This window comes from Rhipicephalus sanguineus, chromosome 8 (genome assembly GCF_013339695.2).
Source record: "Rhipicephalus sanguineus isolate Rsan-2018 chromosome 8, BIME_Rsan_1.4, whole genome shotgun sequence".
In the NCBI taxonomy this organism is placed as follows: domain Eukaryota; kingdom Metazoa; phylum Arthropoda; class Arachnida; order Ixodida; family Ixodidae; genus Rhipicephalus; species Rhipicephalus sanguineus.
The window spans coordinates 40,430,763-40,451,172 of NC_051183.1; the positions used below are offsets into that span (position 1 = coordinate 40,430,763).

The 20,410-nt window shown below is 48.0% G+C and overlaps 1 protein-coding gene across 3 annotated transcripts in view; it reads left to right on the plus strand.

The window, feature by feature from the left end:
* The window catches only part of LOC119401763 (G1/S-specific cyclin-D2), a 321,278-nt gene that overhangs the window by 225,948 nt on the left and 74,920 nt on the right, over positions 1-20,410 (plus strand). The window lies entirely within an intron of this gene.

Genomic DNA, 20,410 nt, shown 5'->3' on the forward strand with positions numbered 1-20,410 from the left:
TACCCCAGGGTGTCTACCGACCGGGAAAACCGGGAAAACCGGGAATTCTCAGGGATTTTGGGTAATCTGGAAATTCTCAGGGAAAACTCAGGGAAATTGTGCTCCCATCAGGGAAAATCCACAGTAACTTTATTGAAAGGCGACGAAAGTCGCGGTAGCGCTTGCTCGATATTTTGTGAACGCATTTTTCAAATCAAACGGCCGCTGCGGCTGCAGGGAAGTGGCGCACCTCGATGCAGTCATCGCCTTCGGAGCGGTGAAGTGGGAGAGAATCCGGCTAATGCGTGGCATGCGGGAACCGCGAACCACGACACATCGTACCGCGCAATGTTGTCAGGGTGTTCTGTGAGTACGCGGTGTAGTTCTGTAATCTTTTTCGCGCGTGCTGTGCGTTAGCGCCCGATATGGTGTTTTTGTGATCGCCGCGTGTCAAGTAACAAGCATGATTAGTTGTAGAAGTGGTAGCAGTAGATGTAACGAGCTTGAGTTATCTTGCAAGCGATCGCGATCGTGCAGGAAGCGGATGTCTTCGAGAAGGCTTGTATCTGGCAAGCCATCCCGATCGGCGAGAAAAAAGACGCTTGTTGGCTGTTATCGGAGAGCTCACTCGCTTTGATCCCGAGCTTCAAAGATGCTATTTAGGACTCCGTGAAGAATAGAATAAATTCCCAGGCGAGAGCTAGCGTAACTAACGGGCCCATTCACAGCAAGTGAAAGCTTTTTTCTTTCTTTTTTTCCCAATGAGGCCACTGCTGAAACAAGTTTTAGGCAGTCGACTGAAATTTTTGGGGGCTGCAGCTCTCAATTACCAGCCACACCACGTGGATGTTTGCTACAAAGCCGAATTACAAAACTTTTCAGAGCCATGGCATAGCGGCGACCGAAATTCGCGACACCGGCACGGGTCCCATATGCTCGATTCGGCGCGCGATGTCGGCAAACACTAACATTTCCACCATAATCGGATGTGCCGTAATTCAGGCTGTTGCCGTGCTTTCATGCGATCTTAGCCCGCAGCTATATTGCTTTTTTTTTTTGCGATAGCAATTATAGAGACACTCCGCGAATTTTTCGCCTTCGCCATGATCTTCCTTCTCAAGTCCAAATCGCGATTACATCACCCCGCGCGTCGTATGCTCCATGTGCGAGTGAAAGTGCGCGAGCGCTGCCGACGAACGGGGCTTAAGCAGAGATGAAACGAGCCGACCGTCTCATTCGCGCGATGAGCACATGGAGATAGGAGCCAGCGCGTTGGGAAGGTTGGGGGGGGGGGGGGGCTGCGTGAGTCCGACAGGAAGTGCGTACTTAGTACCAGCGGGCGTGGTCGCGTGCGCAGCGGTATCTTTAGTGGGGATCAGCAGACGGCTCATACCTTTGTAGGTGTTGTGCTCTAATTGCAAAACTTCCGTTGAAGCCATAGCAGTGGCAGATCCCGGGGGGGGGGGGGGGGTAGCGGCGATCGCCCCCCCCCTAAGCTAGCCCCCGCCCCCTCCCTTCAGTGCCTGTCGTCCACCTCCTTTGTCACGCTGCTTGTCGAGTTTGCCCCCTTTTTCAGGTTGCTTTGCCTGCCATTGTCCAAAAGGGGTAAAGAGAATCTTGTCCCTGCTCTCTACCTCTCATTGCTCTACCTTTCCAGCTTCCCTATGCACATTTCCAACGAAGGCTTTCTAGGCACCGCCATAATCCCCTCTGAGCTGCTGTAGATATGCGTGACCCACCAAAATGCACTGCTGAGCGTTGGCTTCAGCCTTTGTACCCCCCCTCCCCCCATTATGTACCTGAATCCGTCCCTGAGCCATAGATAGGGCACTTCTCTTAGTGCAGCGGCTGCGTTTCCTGAAGGAGCGAGCTGCTAGCCTATATTCATATAAAATTCCTCTTTGTTGCCATCGGATTTACTATTTTGCTCTCGCGGTGAAACTGTGACTCTTTTTTTCTTACGTGGGATGGTTTTCGATGTTGTGCGTTCGTGGAGAGCAAATGGTTCGGTTGGCCAACATGATAGCAAAGGTGTTGCATTGCTCTGGGCAACGCGCGAGGATTTGACAACAACCCGCAGCAGCAGAACAAGCGCAATTACACAGTACATTAAACCCGCATTTGTTTCGTCTTTACATGGGACACTCTGGCAAGACATCTAATTGTGATTGCTGCATCTCAGGCTCAACAAAATTGATTTTTTTTCACGCAAAAAATAAAAAGTTTTTTATGTTGCCATATTAGTCGAGCATTCTTGTGGCATTTTCAGTTTAAGATTAATCCTTCACTAACTATGCCTTGCATGAAAGGTCGAATTTCAGTTTAACGAAGTTTCGATATAACGAAGTGAGTTGCCGCTTTTACCAACATCGTTATATTGACGTTTATCTGTTCTGTGTACCATTCAAATGAGATTAAGTCGTTTTCATTTTCTAACATGCGTCTTAGAGAGTGACATCACCGAGCGATATGGTCTCTATACCCATCTTGACATAAAACAAAGTTCTGTTTCACTCAGGGAATTTTAGCAAAAACACTCAGGGAAAACCTGGAAAACTCAGGGAATTTAGAAATGTCAACTCGGTAGACACCCTGTACCCATTCATTGAATATTCCTTTGATTTTTCTTTTTGTTCTCAGTCTATTATATTGATCCTCACCCCTCCCCTCGCCCCTGAAGTTTTCTGCACCTCAAATGGTGTTGCACTGCTTCCTGGATCGCTCCGTGTAACTTTGACCAAGCGGCGGTGTCCTGTGATGAAGCATGAACAGCAAACTTCAGCAATCCGTGACGTCATGATGACGTCACACGAAGACGTCGCCAGATCAACCAAGCCACGTCCTCCCTCACCACCCTCCGAGCGCAGCTGCAGTTTCTGTACCGCACCGCATATTCAAGGTCATCGTTTGATGAGACACTTGTGGCTTTCGTCTGAATGTACTGCTCGGATCAGAAAAACTCACACTGACCATACTAAGATGTATAGCCTTGCTCAGTGAACAAACAGTGAAGTGTTCTTTGAGCCAATCAGCAGTGAGTTGCTTTGGATACATGCGTGCCTTGACAGCAAGCGGTAGGGAGGCCGAAGGTAAGTAGCTAGTACTTATAGCTGACACCCTCATTAAAGAATAGCATATCTCGAATCGTCGGGACATACGTCGCCAGTTTCTAAACACGGCGACGTATAAATACCTCAACTCCAAGATACCCCGATGGGTTTCGACGCCGCCATGGCCACCCGCTAATCCTGTCATCACGGAACGAGATCTCGAATTTCCGAGGCCATGCGTTACGACGAATACGTCTCCCGACCAGCTGTCCACGCGATTCGGTCTTCTCTGTTGCTTGCTCTTGTTTTTTCTTTTTGTTGGCTGGGAATGCGACGCGAAAAGGGAACACCCAATGGGTATCACGGCGCGAAAAGCCGCGACCGGTTTTTCGAGACCGACCAGACCGAACGCAATGTAACCCTTCTCACAAGCAGGGACAAAAAAAAAGTGAAAAGAAAAGAACGTCCCGGACTAGAAGCTTCCGAATAACTAGTCTTAAGGATAGACATACATATATATATACACTCACATATAACGAGCAGCTCCTTTGCGCAGCAAACCTGTTCACGCCGGCCCGGGGCACGATAGGAAATTCAAATTGTTTGTCGCTCATCGCAACGCTGCGTAGGTAGTTACTCCGCGCCGGGAATGATAAACGCTGCGATAAAGTAGAAAGTAGTTCAGTCCCGGTGACAGCTATCGTAATAGCGCAGTTTATGCACGACATGCCCGCAGATACGTCGCTCGGACCGAACCATCGCAAATTTGCGAGGCTTAGGCGCTTCACGTATCTGCTATAGCCTCACTTTATTACGCCAGTTTCTTTATATAAGCCAGTACTTGGAGGAATGGTAACCATCGCTGGCCGGTTCTGAAGGGAGAGAAATGCAGACCCCCTTCTTTTTTGGTGCACTGCCAAGTAAGAGTAAAAAGGAACGCGGCATTCCTGGTTTGCTAGTTTATATCTCGTAATTTCTCGAGTTACCTTTTCTCGGACGTGGGCACCGATTCTGGTGCAGCCAGGGGTGGCCCATCAGGCACGTGGCTCTCTGCCTACACCCAGCTCTCCCATAATTCCGTCGATCATTGGGCCTCGCCACGGTGGTCTAGTGGTTATGGCGCTCGTCTGCTGACCCGAAGGTTGCGGGATCGAATCCCGGCCGCGGCGGCTGCATTTTCGATGGAGGCGAAAGTGTTTGAGGCCGGTGTACTTAGATTTAGGCGCACGTTAAAGAAACCCAGGTGGTCGGAATTTCCGGAGCCCTCCACTACGGCGTCTCTCATAATCATATCGTGGTTTTGGGACGCTAAATCCCAGATATTATTATTATTATTATTCGATCATTGGATACCTTCCACAAAATGACGCAATACAATCCTTCCCTGCTCAGCCGCCGCTGCGCAGTTGAGCAGGTTGGGCACGTGACCCCCCGCCGCTGAGAATATTTCCTGGCTACGGCATTGTCTGCAGATCCATCATGAAAATGCGCTCGTCTTCGTGTGTCTCTTCGTCGTAGTCATGAATTCGCGCTACAGCAATCATTGTGACATACCAACCAGCCCAAGCCGCCGCCCATCTTCGAAGCTGCTGCGTGCAGCTTTAAAATGCCAGCACTGAACACTTGCGAGATTCCTCCATCCGAAATCAGCACGGAATCTTATCTTATTGTCCTTCTCAATCGTCCATTCTCTTCGTTTTATATTACTTTTCAACGAAGGCTCCCAGGGTGCCGCCATGATCCCCTCCGGGCTGTGGGGAATATGACCACCCCAAAAATGCACTGCGGAAGTAGCGACGTCAGCGTGCGTCAGCCTTTGTCCAGAAAGGAGGTGCTACCGCCCTCCGTTAAAAATGTTTATAGCTGTGAGCGAAAGTTCTTAAATACCGTTGCTGTCTAAGATGTAGTTCCTGCAGCATGTCATGCATCCTGGACCCCGCGTTGTGCGGACCATGCCAGCGCTTCAACTCAGATATGTGGTGGACGGCACGTGTTTAATAAGGTAAACGCTGTGGGCGAAACCCTTAATCATATACACATATGGATAGAACTTGGTGTTTGAGACGTATATCATGCATGCCGCATTACAGAACCAGTGTTTTAGGCTGGCGAACGCCAAAGCTTGTGCCGCGTGGCCGATCAAATTCCTCCTTTATACTTCCACGTAACAAAAAACCAGCGACTATTACGTGGTTAAGCTCCCCGCAACGTCTCTTGCATTAAATGTAATACGTTACGCACGTTGCACAAGGTGCATGTAGGTCACGTTAGGCGAATCAGCAGGAGGAAAGTTCTCACCGGGTGCGATTACTACATCGCTTCCAACTGGCAGATAAAAGCCGGAGGCGGACGCCCCGCATTGCTGCTGGCGTGCGCAAGTCGATAAAGCCGAGCCCGCTGCAGAATCTGTGCAGTGCCAGCGAAAGAGAAGAAGAACCGACGCTGTGAAATAAAATGAATCGGTAGCACGCTTCGTAGGCGAGAAAATAAGCTGCGGAGAAGTGCTAACGTACACGTGTACTGGAAAGAAAGGGCAAAACAAGCTCACGATGAGAATACGTTCGGCTGAACGCGAGTCGTCCGCTATGCGTGGTCAAATTCTGGGAAGCAGCGAAGCTCGTTGAAAGAACTGCGATACGCGTTCGCAGTATAGTTTCAATTCGCCATCCCCGAGTTATCTAAAGGTGAAGTCGACTGGTTTCCCAATGCGCTATCAATCCTTTGCCTCGAAGCAAACGCTGCAGTAGGTAAGTGTAGAGAAGTTAGACACCGCTGAGTTATGCATACTTTCCGGAACGCCAAACGCAAAATAGTAAGAGGGAAACATTTTAAACTATGCTCCGTTTCTGACGTCACCAGTCTTACTCGGTAGTTTGAATGGGAAACACAAGCCAGAGGGATAAACGTAAAAGCCGATCCGCCGAGGCGGTACTACGCTAGGTGACGTGTCACTTTCTTCGATCGCAATTTCACTTCCGTGCTTCGAGTGCAAAACAAGATATCGACTTCCCTTGACCATGAATTGGCGTGTCGGTGATACAGGTTGGCTGACACGTCATCATTGGTAAGAAACGACTGCACGTGTTCGACATTTCGGTTGTGTACAGAATCGTATGAACACGCATGTTCAGGCAAACGTTCGCTACCTGTCTCAGAATAACAGAGAGCTGAGCTAGTTGGTAAGTATTCATTCTAAAAAGACAGGGCGTGCAAACAAGGACACAAGAAAGAAGTCAGGACACCACAAACGCCGACTAACAACTGAAGAGACGAACAACGGCTGAAAAGGAAAGAAGGCACGAAAACTTATCTGCGCATGCCCATGCAACAGGCGAACCTATCAATCCGGCACGCGTGGCCACGCGTGCCGGATTGATAGGTTCGCCTGTTGCATGGGCATGCGCAGATAAGTTTTCGTGCCTTCTTTCCTTTTCAGCCGTTGTTCGTCTCTTCAGTTGTTAGTCGGCGTTTGTGGTGTCCTGACTTCTTTCTTGTGTCCTTGTTTGCACGCCCTGTCTTTTTAGAATGACTACCTGTCTCTTTCAGTGGACTGATTGTGCACGCCTTGTGGCTTACGTCTCCAGAAGCTTCTCACGAACTGTCCCCTCGAGCAGAGTTTCTTCGCGCTACAGAACAACCTGAAAATGGCTTCGGAAGAAAGACGATGGCCGGCCAATTAAAGTAAAACCTTTCACTTATACATTCTTCGCTGCACTTCGGTGCAGTTTAACTGACATCCCATCAAATATAGCGTCTGTGAAATATGGCGTCTCCGCACAAGTGCGGTTGAAAAAGCCTTGCGCAACATGAAATTGCCATTCAGAGCTTCCCCGAGCCCCGCCCTAATTTCAATTATTCCACTCAAAGGAGAATACAGTAAGTAATGAACGCGATCACGTGTACCTATATATTGAAGTTCATTCATCTCAGCTAGCCCTTGTCTGCAAGATTTCTGCGCTGGACCTATCCTTGTCGGAACACGTGCAAGTCGACGTTGCACAAATTTGTGATACCCTCACACTGGAGAATGACGCTAGCAAGTATTCCGATAAAGTTCTTCACAAATGCACACACGCTTTAGACAGCGCTGGGCCGCGTCCACTTCTCGTCTTCGCCTGTGTTTTACGCGCTGTTAGCCGCGATGACGCCCTAGAAATACGTTAGAAGGAGTACGTCCCTACTTCCGCAATGACGCTTGAGTAATACCTGTTAGCTCTCCTTACAGGTGCGTGTTGACAAGGCGGTTCATAATGGCAAGGGTGAACGCCGACCAATTATGATCGGTTCAGCAATCAAGCGAAAGTGAGTTGTCAGTGACAGATATATCCTTTGTGGGAGTGACAAGCTTTGTGGCAATTCCACCTTCCAGATTTTTTTTTTTTTTTTTTGGGGGGGGGGGGGGGCAACACTCCAGTCTATGCATTCTACATTCTAGCACACAGGTGCTTTAAGTATACGCAAACTTTGGAACGCTTTCACAGCGCCCCCTGGCGGTCTTGTTGACGGCGGCAAGGGGGCATTTCCCACGCCTCGCGCGGGCCGACCGCCATGACCCAGGAATGCGGATGGTGGCAACCTGCTAGGCAGCCACGCCGCTCGCCTAGCTCGTGGCAGGTTCTGGTTATTTCACGCCGGCACGGGCTTCCCAACCTCACTTACCTACTAACGCCGGCGGCAAGGCAAACGGACAAAAAAAAAAAAAAAAACACACCTTCTTCGGCATCGCCTCTGCCTTTGCCCTCGGTACGGCATCCCCTGCCCCTCGCTTTAAACACCCCTCGCCGCGTACACCCCGACTCCACCCAGAGCAGAAACTGGCTGCTAGGAAGAGAAACAACACTAACTATACCCAGCCTGGGCTCGAAATCACGCTCGCTCGTTGCTTTCGGTGAGGCCGACTTGAACGGCCTACCTTTCGGGGTGTCCTTCTTCTTATCCTTTTCGTGTTCTGCTTTTAATCTTCTCGCTCGTGTTGTTCCTACCGCTGCTGTTTCTAGTGGCGTTGTTACTCCGCGTTCCGCCTTTGGGATGAACGATAATCGTACGGGCAACACGTGGGGGCCAATGCCACCTAACCCGCCTTGAAGACATTAACCTGAATGAAATAAACAAGCGAAAGAACTAATCTGCGCCGCTTCTCTGGGTTGCGGCGCAGCTATCATCAATTCCTGCGCGGCTAGCAGCGAGTACCCGGAATTACCGCCTGATTCGTTATTTTTTTCCTCCCTACTTTGTTAGACGTTGCATAGTTCTTGTTTCGTTTATTCAAGGCGATGTAGTAAATGTAAACGTTCGAAGGAAGCTATAGTTTAGTGAATGGGTCCAAATAGCGAAGATAGCTTGTTGTTCGCGATTTAGGACCGCTTTTGAAAGAGGATTACCCCGGTACGTGCCGGGCGTTGCCTGTGCGGCAATCCCTTCTTGTTAAGCGAATGCTTGCGTGGCTACGATTTTTCAAGGACGGCGAATATCGGTCGTTATCATAATCTGCCTATTTATGCCGACTGAAGGATCGAGATAATCCGATTATACCTCTCTTGGGATAGTTGGCCCTTTCTTTCTTATGCTTTTCATGTTATCCAATCACACGATCGACACCATAATCGTTATCATAATCTACCTATTTATGCCGACGGCAGGACCTAGATTATCCGATTATCCTTCTCTTGGATCAGTTGACTTTTTCTTACGCCTTTCAGATTCCTTAATCCATTACTCTTGTTCTTGTTCACATCTAACTATGGCTCACACCCACTGTGGGGGATTGGCCAAGAATTACCACCCTTCGCCTTCTTTGTCTTTCTCCGCCCTCCACACCAGTAATGTTAGTGAAATATTAATAAGAATTATTGGTGTTAATATTACTATTCATTTTATGCAGAAGATTATAGAAGTCTGACACGCGGTTAACAGACGAATTGGATTTAAAAAAAAAGAAACAACGGTATCTACGCCGCCACGTGGCCCTCTCGACACATTCTTTCGTCATCCCACCTTGCACGGTCATTGCTTTCGAGACATCTATTAGTTTTAACGTGGGCGTGACGCAGACCTAATTACGTTAATTTCACAGTCAATTTCTTGAAGTAATCAACACAGGACAAACAAGAAAATACCCAGGCCGTAGCCAACGTTTTTAGAGCGAGACCTTATCTGTCTGAGTAAAAGAACTCCTCGCCTTGGCATACCTTTTATACGCAGCTCATGTTACTCAGGGATGGATTGTCCGCCCGAGATGAGCAACGAGTTACCCAGAGCGACGCAAGTATTCTTACTGAAGCGTAGGCTCCTGCTAGAGCTGAGTATTGGTGATTCATTGTTAGTCACCTCAATCATCCGATCAGATAACGTTGACTCCAGCGTGAGCATACCAATGTCAAACACTGTCGATCCCTTCGAGCGTCTGACCGTAACTGCCTTCAGCATGACAGGTCCACCGGACAACCAATATGGTGATCACTTCTGTCATCCAATCAAAAGTTGGCTCCAGTGTAAAGTATCCACTGGTGAACAAATGGTAGTCACTTCACGCATCCATTCACAAAGTTGGCGTCACCCCTAAGAATAACAATGGTCGACGAGTGCTGATAACTTCACACGTATAATCAGAACTTTGGCTTCAGACTAAGGAGTCCCTTGGTCAGCCATGGATGGTCACTTCATGCATCCAATCAGAGCCTTGGCTACAACTGAAATATCTCATTGGTCAGCCAGTGTTCGTTACTTCAAGTACCTTGTCATTGTGTTCAACTGGTCAGCTAGTGGCAATTACATCAAGCAGTGATTTTTCTCCGAAACCTCTCTGTTTTCCGTCGATTTCAACGTATTGCTTCTACTATCAACATGTTCGTGCAATATGATTGTTCTGCACTGAAACCCCACCGCTTTACTGCTTCAAGGTGACTCCGTGTAATTGTGTCAACAATGCTTTACTTTCATTCTTCCAAACTATTCATTGATATTACCATTAACTTTATGAGCAGAAACTATTGTGCAGCTGTGCATTTTCACAGTGTTGTGACACAAGAATGCATACCAAAATTATGTGGCGGAGAAGTTTAATCTATTATTGTTTGATTTATTCGGAACGTACGGACTCGTTTGAGAAAAGGGGTTGTAGTTTTCATCCGGTGCAGTATCACGTGTCGTTGTTTTGACGATTATGGATACACATGACGGTAACTACATTCGTTGAAACACACATTCCAGTAAAGCTACATACGAACATATATACCATGCAGCACGCGTATAACAGTGGCATTCGATGACAAATGAAATATCATATCAAATATCTATCTAGACATACACAGATATTACACACAAGCTGAAGTGATCTGGAATTTGTCCCCTGAAGGAGACACCACGCTAACCTCTTTGACGAGGAGACAGATTAAAATAGGAAAGTATATAGCAAGAGGGCGAATACACGAAATGCGTGGTATGCCACACGTTATACAAGGGAGCAGTGTCTTGTTACGTGCCTTACAAGAAACACACACAGTGACGCAACACATATCACGCGAACATACTGTGTCCACGATGATACATACATACAATGGAACGTAGACGGTGTCGATCAATTAACCCCGCACGACGACAGAAGTACCGACAGGCAAGAACATTTGCCTACCACGTCCATTGTTATTCTATTGTTTTGCGTAGCTAAGCACGCAGCTTTCCAGCTTCCTTGCAACGGCTGGGCAGCACACTCCACGCCATATACCTGACTGTCCCCAGGTGTTATTTCTTCCCAAAGAGAAAACAGCCACCGCTTTGTGATCAGCGTTTCATGCTTCCTCCAAGAGGCGCCTGCTTCTTTTGTTTAACCATCAGCACCCCAAGGACACTGGCTCACACGCTGTCTGCACTGGCTATTTAACAAATGATCCGCCGAACCATTACCTCTTATGAGGGGGGGGGGGGCTTCATAACGAAGACAGTTGCTGCTCACCGACTGCATGCGTGCCGTGGACCGTTACTTTTCTGTTCCTTGCGTGGCGCCTGAAGACAAACCCCTTCAAGGACTGTCATGGCGTGGCCTGATGTGGCTACATTCTATTCGTTTTACGCGAGCCGTGTGGTTCCAGAAATCGCCTCTTCGATCGGGAACGGAGAAATGTAGCCTCTTCCGAATCTTCGGCAGATGGCACAGTTTTTTTTTTTTTTTTTTCGAGCGATAAATGAACGACGTTCCCGCGAATGTTTCGCGCGAGTATTCGGGTAGCGACCACTCGGCCCTTTAATTAATGAACTGAGCGTGATTAATGAGCGATATGCTTGCGTATGTCGCCATACGGGAGGTCTAAGAACATACGTAAGCGAGATGGGGAGGCAGCTCGAATGACATCAGGCTTAATTTTAGAAGTGTTATCGAAAGAGCTGCTGAATTTGAAAAAAAAAAAAAAAACGAGGCTTTCTTCTACAATTATTTAGCTTCAAGAGGTATTTCTTGCGATGTCCTTTGTTTCGAACTATGTATCATATGACGGACCTTGAAGCGCGTTGCATTAGAGTAGAGCGGTTTTCTTATTGCTTGGACGTGTGAGAAACGAAGAAACGCCTCCTCCAGGGCGCAATGCTAGACATGCAATCTGTGCAAGGAGTTCAGCCCCCAAGTTTCACATAGCGCGGGAACATATGTGCTACCAGTTCGCTTACGATGTGTCTGCGTAATTTTGCATGTGAGTTCCACTTTGTCCAGAAACACAATGAAATAAATGGCTGCTACAGTATCGGGAGGGGTGGTCAGCCATACCTTATGTGTGCTCGTGCGTGCGTTTGTATGTGTGCGTGTATATATGCACATGCACTTCCCCTCCCTGGCTACGTCAATGGGCTGCGACGACTTACCACGTTTTCTACAGATTCACGTTCTATAGATATTTCAACCAGCAGCGTTTACCTTATCGTCTATGTATTTCAATGTATTGCTACAAATGCCCAAACAATACTTAGCGAGGAAATTTATTCACATCGCCTCAGTGCTCTACTGACAGTGTATATTCCTGTCTCTATGGCAACCTCGCTAGATAAATCACGTCATGATCGGTAGGCCTTCATACCTACAACTTGTCTGCCCCAAAACCACACATAAAAATAATGCGAATAGAGGAGGGAGGAGTGGTACGGACAGAGAAAAAGGGTCTTCATTGCTACCTACCATTTTATATGTGTTGTATCAGCCAAACCGTGCGACAAGCAGTTTATTGAGTATCCCGGCACACCCCAACGGCAGACGTTTAAACAAAGAAACCAGCTTATGTTTTGCAACACTCGGCTTATACGTCCGAGTTTAGACGGGCGCGAGAATCAAAGCTGCCGTCTCATCCTTAATGAAGTACCCTCACCCCCCCCCCCCCTCATCGTGACCACAGTCACTCACCACACGTCGATAAACGCGCGCAATAAACTTGTCTCAGCAAAGCTTCGACCAAACGCTAAAGCATCAGAAGAGATATCCGCGGCGACGCCTTAACGCGCTTCGTTCGCCCTACTTTTTTTTTTTTTTTTATAATATCCCTGTTATCACAAGGCGTGGATCGAGTTCTGTCTATGGTTCCATTGTGTGTCCAAAGAGAAAGGGACATGCATCGTAACCTCTCCGAGTTACTGTGTTTCGTGTAAGTTTTCCAACATTATTTCTCTTGCATCACAGGCGATGTTGATACGGCGTTGATACGGTATGTTACAAGCCGAGCGGTCACGCAGTCCCCACATCCATAGCCCTTATTCTCCCCTACGCTGGAAACACACGTCGGGCAGTGCACTTAAACCTCTTCGCTACCTGCATCCACGTTCGTGGACATTGCTTCTTAAGCAAATCAAACAGCAGCAAACTGCTGCCCGACATTGAAAGCTCGCGCATTTGTCGCGCAAAGTGTCCGTACTCATGCCGTACTCTTGGAGTATCCATACTCCAATAGTGAGCAGCAAAAGTAAGCAATAAAGGCTTGTGTGCAAACTAAACAAAACGGCGGTGGGCAGATCGCGAAGCATGCGGCTGCTTATCCTAACTGCTTATATTTTTGCAATTAATCTTTTTGCATACCAAGTAGTGTGAACAAAAGTTATGCTATTGGTATTTCGGAATCATTTTGGAAATATGTGAAGCACTGAAAGCTAGGATTCGAATTTATCGGCGGTGCTTGTGCCGTATTCGCAACCATAAAGGCCCCGTTTGAGGACACCCATTTTTACCATTTGAAAAAAAAAAAAAATCTTGTCGGTATGTTCTCTTCTTCGCACGTGTCCAACCACGCAAAATAACATTTCGCAAACTGCTTCTCTCCTTTGTCAGTGAATTTGTGGCTGGGCTAGTTGGTTCGTAATGCTAAACTTCTGAGCACGAATTCAGTACGGGACATGGAAGAGCGCGCGCAGTACAGGACAAGCGCTATCTTTATTATAAGAAAACTTTCCTACATATATATGCACTGTACAGCCAGCATGCGCAAGCACACTGCCCACCATAACCACACACAAAAAAAAAGATATATCGCTCATGGGCGTCGGCAGGATTTTTGCTTGGGGGGCGCAAACCCGTGCTGCATCGCAGCTGGGGGATGGGGCGAGAGCTGGCATATAGCTGGTGGGGGGAAAGTGCCAGTGTGGCTTGAGGGGGGCGAGTGCCCCTTTTGCAACCCCCTGCCTACGCCCATGATATCGCTAGAATGCTCATTGGAGCATTAAATCTGAAAGTTCATTTCCTTTGTTGCGCAATAACACAGAATTATCACTGACACAATCACAATAGTGTAGAGGATAAGTTGCACTTTCAGCAGCTTGTACGCACGGCCCGTTCTTAGTTGACCGGGAGTTGACCGGTGACGCAGCCTAGCAGCAGAGATGTCGTTCAGGGTCTCCTCTCGTTTCTGTTTCAGCTGCACGAATTCCCACGTTCCGATGATGCGCCGCGTGCTCTGTCCCTTCTGAATTGCTACGGCCTTCCTGGGAACCTGCATCTCCCCGCATGGACACCCACTCATCGTGCAGCCCCCCCCCCCCCCTGTTACCTCTCCTTACACCACCCCTCCCCTGATACAAAGTCTCCTGTCGTATAAACGTGGCCTGCGTACTAATGATGTCCTCCCTCCGCGCTCCATATGTTGTATAGTTTTCTTTCCCCCTCGACCTTGCATTGCAGCCTTGTCATTGCGATCGACATGGTAACAACGGAGGAGGAACGCTATGTGTACATCATCTGGGTCAACAGGGGTTTGGTATCGATGGCCAGATAGTTTCAGTCGACTGCGTGACTACTTCTTTTATTCGCACAAGTGCGCTTGTATTTTAACGCGCTAACACACGATCAGTCGGTGTTCGACCTACCAGTTGGCTTCGATTGTAAATAAACGATAGACAGCGAGAGAGAGATTCATAGATGGTTTAATTGTTGAATTTGTCCATTTATTCTTCCAACGTTCATTAACTTTCGCATTCCTAATTAGAACACTTCGCACGGCAGTTAAACACACACACACACACACACACACACACACACACACACACACACACACACACACACACACACACACACACACACACACACACACACACACACACACACACACACACACACACACACACACAGCCTTTATCAAGGGCACCAAGACGAAGTCGTTCCTGGAATAATGACAGAAATATGACAGCATGATGTAAATGTCAGCATGAAATTGCTGGCTGGGATACCAAGTGAACACACCAGTGTTGAACATATCAGCTTTCTTAAGCATACAAATGAACAAGCCACTGCGTAAATAATGATGCCAGTGGATGGAAGTGAGTCCTGAATAGCGCTGGTCAGGTCAGATCATTTAGACCAAACGTCGCCCACTTCGCCCCCACAAACAGAGAACCCTGAGCAAACCTATGTTTGTCATTCGGAACAGGGCAATCAGAGGCGTCCAGAGAGCAGCCCGCCTCGTCCCCAGATTCTATTTCCATTCGCCAGTGCAAAAGCCAGCTTAAGTGGGAGTGCGTCAAATTAGTCAAATTGAACATCGAACTAATCTTTGTCGTGGTATAAAGCTACACGACAAGAAGCACAATACACCTTCGCGAAAGTGTTTATAAAAAAATGCCAACAATCCCGTCCGAGCGAGGAATTTCGCAGTGGTCTCGACGACGAAAGAACTGGCCAGTGGTACCGAGAACAAATCCACGCGTTCTCGTTTAACACGGTGGCACTTTTCCGGTACTGGCTGTCCCCTTCTCTAGTCATCAGGGGCGTAGCCAAGGGGGGGGGGGGTTCAACCCCCCCCCCCCGAAATTTTTCAGTTTTGCTTGCGTATATATACACGCACACATACAAACGAACGCACGAACATACATAAAGTATGGTAGAACCCCCCCCGAAAAAAATTCCTGGCTACGCCCCTGCTAGTCCTTTAAATATTTCACGCGAAAACGCTTAAGCGCACGCACGCCTCCGTACACGGAACTTGGAGTGCAACGTCCACAAATCTGTCCCGGGTTAAGCGAGGGACCGGTCAGCACACGCTCATTCATTAGGCACGCGTGCATGCTCAACTGGCCTCGTCACTTGGCTTCACACGCGAGCCTTCCTGGGCCTGACTGCCCACAATGGCAGGCAGGCCATCAACGCACGCACTGCAGGAAATCATGTGGATCTGGTCGACGACATCTCCGAAAGGGGAAGGGGAGACCCCACCGAAAACCCCAAGGCGCCGCAAAGGAGCAGGGGCATCCCAAAGCTATTCCTTCTTCGCAAGTACGAGCGACAGGCCTGAAAGGTCGGCAGTGGCTTCAGATGTGGTCTAGGCAAACGGAAGAAAGGACCCGTGGAGGAGAGACGTCTTGCTATTTTTTTTTTCTGCTTCATTTCGTCTTCGACTTGCGGCTCCGCTTTGCTCGTGGACCAAACCCACATGGATGCACGTGTTGCTGCCGCGAGGCTTCCCTGGGCTCGGCAAGTCTGCACTGGCTTTCATTTCGCCCCCTTCTTTAGGGAAAGAAAGGAAAAGAGGGGAGAGGAAAAAGCCATTGCCGCTTCGGAATGAAACTTGGATTCTCGGAATAAGGGCAGGAGCACACTCTCAGCTTCTGCTCCCGGGGGCATCTTCGTACTTTTACTTTCCTTTCCCGAGAATTTCGAGACGAGCCCACACACTGTTTGGCTCCCCGGCATCCTTTTAGAGGAGTGGCCGCCGTGTACCCCCCTCTTCCATTCCTCACGCATCAGTTGGTCGCTGCACTTGTTCCGTCCAGCCCCGCGGACTTTGGCAGCTCGAAATACTTTTTCTCTCCCTTTAAAACGAGTAAAAGACAAACTTGGAATGTCTAGCAACATAACAACAGCATATGCCTTTAGAGTAGTGACTGAGAAAACACACACACACACACACACACACACACACACACACACACACACACACACACACACACACACACACACACACACACACACACACACACACGCACACACACACACACACACACACACACACAAAGATACAGCTATTCTCGCAGAAGGGGAAGTTTCTGGCCGGGACCTGCAAGGAACGTCAACACGTGGTTCGCCTGTCACTTTACGCAGGAAAAACCGAGAAAAGGAAAAACGAAGCCAGGGATACTACGAGCCATCACCCCCCCCCCTTTCCGTGATTACTTGGAACGTGTTATTGCAAGGTCAATTTCCGCCTGGACCCTTTGTGTTCCACCGGCAATTTCTGGTTCACAACGACCGGTTAGATTGAACATAATCGACGCCCCATTCCCCCTTTTAACTGTACACCCGAAATGTATATGCGTGTTTTGCTTTTTTCCTTCAAGGCAAGTGCTCCTTGCAAGTCACTTGAGCGAGCTGTCGTTGGCTTGCCTTTACTTGTATTGCACTCACCTCCGCCGCAATTACCGAACATGGGCGTGAAAGGCGAGCGCATTCGGCAGTGCTGAAGGGCAATATCAGCGTTCTCGCCGAAAGCTGAAGGAGTGTGCACATCTTCGGTATCATTTTTCAGCGTGAAGTAAGTACTTCGTGAGAGACTCCCCCTTTGGCTTCAGCCTGATTAGCTCATGATGATGGTTCGAGGCGTTTTATGGCGTGGGCGCCAACGCTGGAGAAAGAGCGCCATGAAATGGTGTGCATTGTTCGATAATGTGTCGGTGACAAATGGCACATGGGCATAGGCGTGGGCACAGGGGGGCAGGGGGGGGCGGCCGCCCCCCCTAATCACCTATGAGGGGGGGGCGCAAAATCTGCCCCATACATTGACATCACTGGTCACCTAAGAGGGGGGGCGGCGCAAAATCTGCCTCGTACATTGACTTAGTAGGAGGGGGGGGGGGGCGCTGCGATGAACATTCGCCCCCCCCCCCCCCTGATGGGGAACCCTGCGCACGCCTATGCACATGGGACACGGCTGCATGCACAGATAGTACATAGAACACTAGCGGCTCGATTCGTTGCTGATCAGCCAAGTCATAAGCATCGTAAGAACACAGACAGAGGAAACAGTCTCCGTTTTTTTTTTTTTCTCCCAAATTTGTTGCAGTGTACCTACTATATTTAGCATACACCAACTCGCCTAAATCGAGCTCTTATAGCCAAGTCACGGTAATCTGCTGATAGAATCGGCGATATGGCCCGTCGTTAGAACCAGGGGTGTAGCAAGAAATTTTGTGTGTGGTGGGGTGGTTCAACAATACTTTATGTATGTGCGTGCGTACATTTGTATGTGTGCATGTATATATACAAACCGAAAAAATCCAGGGGTGGGTGAGGGGTTAAATCCCCCAATTTTCTAACCCCCTCCCACTAGCCAGGAAAGTTTTCAGAACCAAGCTTAAGCTGAGCTGGATCGACTGGACATAGAAGACCCTCTGGGCTTTTTGTGTCAGTCTGTGGTGAAGACGTAGAAACGACTCAGTTTCGACAACTTTCAGTGGACCCTGTTGTCTCAAACAGGACGTCAACCACCCGAAAGACTATGTTCAATCGGTGCCTCAGATTTACACCACGTTAACTCAATCACCACGTGCATATCTACATCTCTCGATAGAAATCAGCGAAGTGGAAAATGAGTATAAGCGCATATACTTTCTTGCTGGCGTGTGCAGTAATTGGCTGACCTTCTTTTTTTTTTTTTTTATCGTGAAGTCGCTGACATAAGCAGTGAGTCGATTTACGATGCCACGCAAGCTACTACACAGGAAGCAACGATGATGGGATTGAGAACGTCTTTTTATTTATTTATTTTTTCTACCCACGTGCGGCTAAAGCACAAGAGCTTTTTACCATGTCATTTTCACCCATCTCGACTCAATTACACGCCTAACGATCATGCCTACACCTCCACCTTTACTTTATTTAGTTGCTCTGTTGCCTCCTTCCCGTTGAATATTGTAAGAGCCGCCGCGTTGGTACAGTGGTTACGGTGCTTGGCTGCTGACCCGAAGGTCGCGGGTTCGATCCTGACCGCGGCTGTCGCATTGAGGCGATGGAGGCGAAAGTGCTAGAGGCACGTGTACTTAGATTTAGGTGCACGGTATGAGAACCCCTTGTGGTCGAAATTTCCGGGGCCCTGCACTACGGTGTTCCTCATGATATTGTGGTTTTGGCGGGTGAAACCCCAGCAATTATTATTAATATTAGAAATAAGAGGCAGCTACTCCGAATCTCGATGTTACCGTGAAGACGTACACACGAGTGCTTCTTTACTTCTTTCTTTTATAAGGGATATGGAGTACACACTTCAATAATTTGCTAACACGTTCACCCTTGGGGCATTTCGGCGTACACATTGCTTTTATTTAATATGTAAATGGCGCCTCAGGAGGTTTAAAGTACGCCAGTTGGCCCTGCATGTGAGAAAAGAGCAGTATTTGCGTATCCCACGTCTGTTTTTTAAACCGGCGGCGCCGGCATCTGTTCTAATCTGGCAACTCTGCGTCCAAAGATAGAGGACGTACATAGACAACAGTAGTATGTTCGTCTACTTGCCTGCAGGATTGCTTGCTCGTTTTCTCGGTGAGTCTGTACGTCGATGGCATTCTTCATGGCTTTATTATTTCTTTATTTGGCCGCAGTTGTACTTTGGAGCTCGCTGCTGTCAAAGTATATTGTATGAGTATCGGATATCTGTTGGATTTAAACTTTGTTTAATTTGCAACATACCGGGGGTGCTGCACATTCAATACACTGGGATGAACTCATAGCTTGCCACTAGCTCCTCCCACGACTCGCTAAAACTGAGCATATCACGCAGCATCAAATGCTGCACAAGTTTATAGTATGCACACTCAGAAAAGTTGCATGAAATGTGAAAGCTTCGGGCAATTAGCTACTCGAATGTATGACTTGTATGAATGCAACTTGTATGAATGCAATGAACGTTCCATGCTTTCGCAGGAGTCCCAAGTTGACCCTGTGAGTAACACGAAGTAATAGCAAGAAGGGAAGCTTACGCTCAATCTTCCATTCCTAAAACAATTATAGAAAAGTTCATCTGCTCTCCGCTGTTTGTCTCTCTTTTACCTAATTTATTCTATTCGCCGTCTAAATATCGATGTTATAGCTGGTATTTTAAGGCATATCTACGAGCCACCCCCCCCCCCCCAAAAAAAAAAGAACAAATACGAGGGTAACGACTAAGAGGACCTTTGTTTTCATGCTACGCAGACATATAATACAAATATCAAGAATATGTTGTTCCACGTATCAGTTGACCATAACTCACTGGTTCTGCCCTTACGCCAATGCTCGCCACGAGCGTCAAAGAGTAGAACCTTTTTCTCCCACCGCGTCACTGCCATAACCGGTTCCCAGCGTAAATTGTTGAAAATGTGATCCCCTTTTTTCTCGATTTAGCGGTATCTGCTTGTCCCGCGCCTTTAGTACCAACCTTTTACGTGTAATTACCATACGTGCTGCTTGCAAGGAACTGATGTGCAACTTAAAATGATGATGATGATGATGTGTGGGATTTAATGGCGCAAGGGCCAGCACTTAAAATCGCTTGTACTTCAACACTAAGGCTTCGAACAGACAATTAGGCCAGGGAAAACACAGAGGACGTTAATTGTTGTCTGTAACTGTAGATGTGTAAATTGACATGAACTGAAGCGGACGACAAATCACACTGTCCATCGGTGGGAACTGAACCCACAACCTTCGATTTACGTTACTGACTACAAGGAACGTCCTCTATTTTTTTCCATAGCCTAACTGTCTGTTCAATCGATTTGGTTGTGTCTAACATATGAACGAGGCCCATTGAAAAACATTCTCCACACTAAGGCTCGTGATTTCATGCGACATCTCTTTCGCTGACGCAATAAACAAACACAGATAATCATTTGTTGCTATTTTTTCATCTCCTTTATTGGTAACCGAACTGTAAAAATTCCAGTAAAAGTGCACA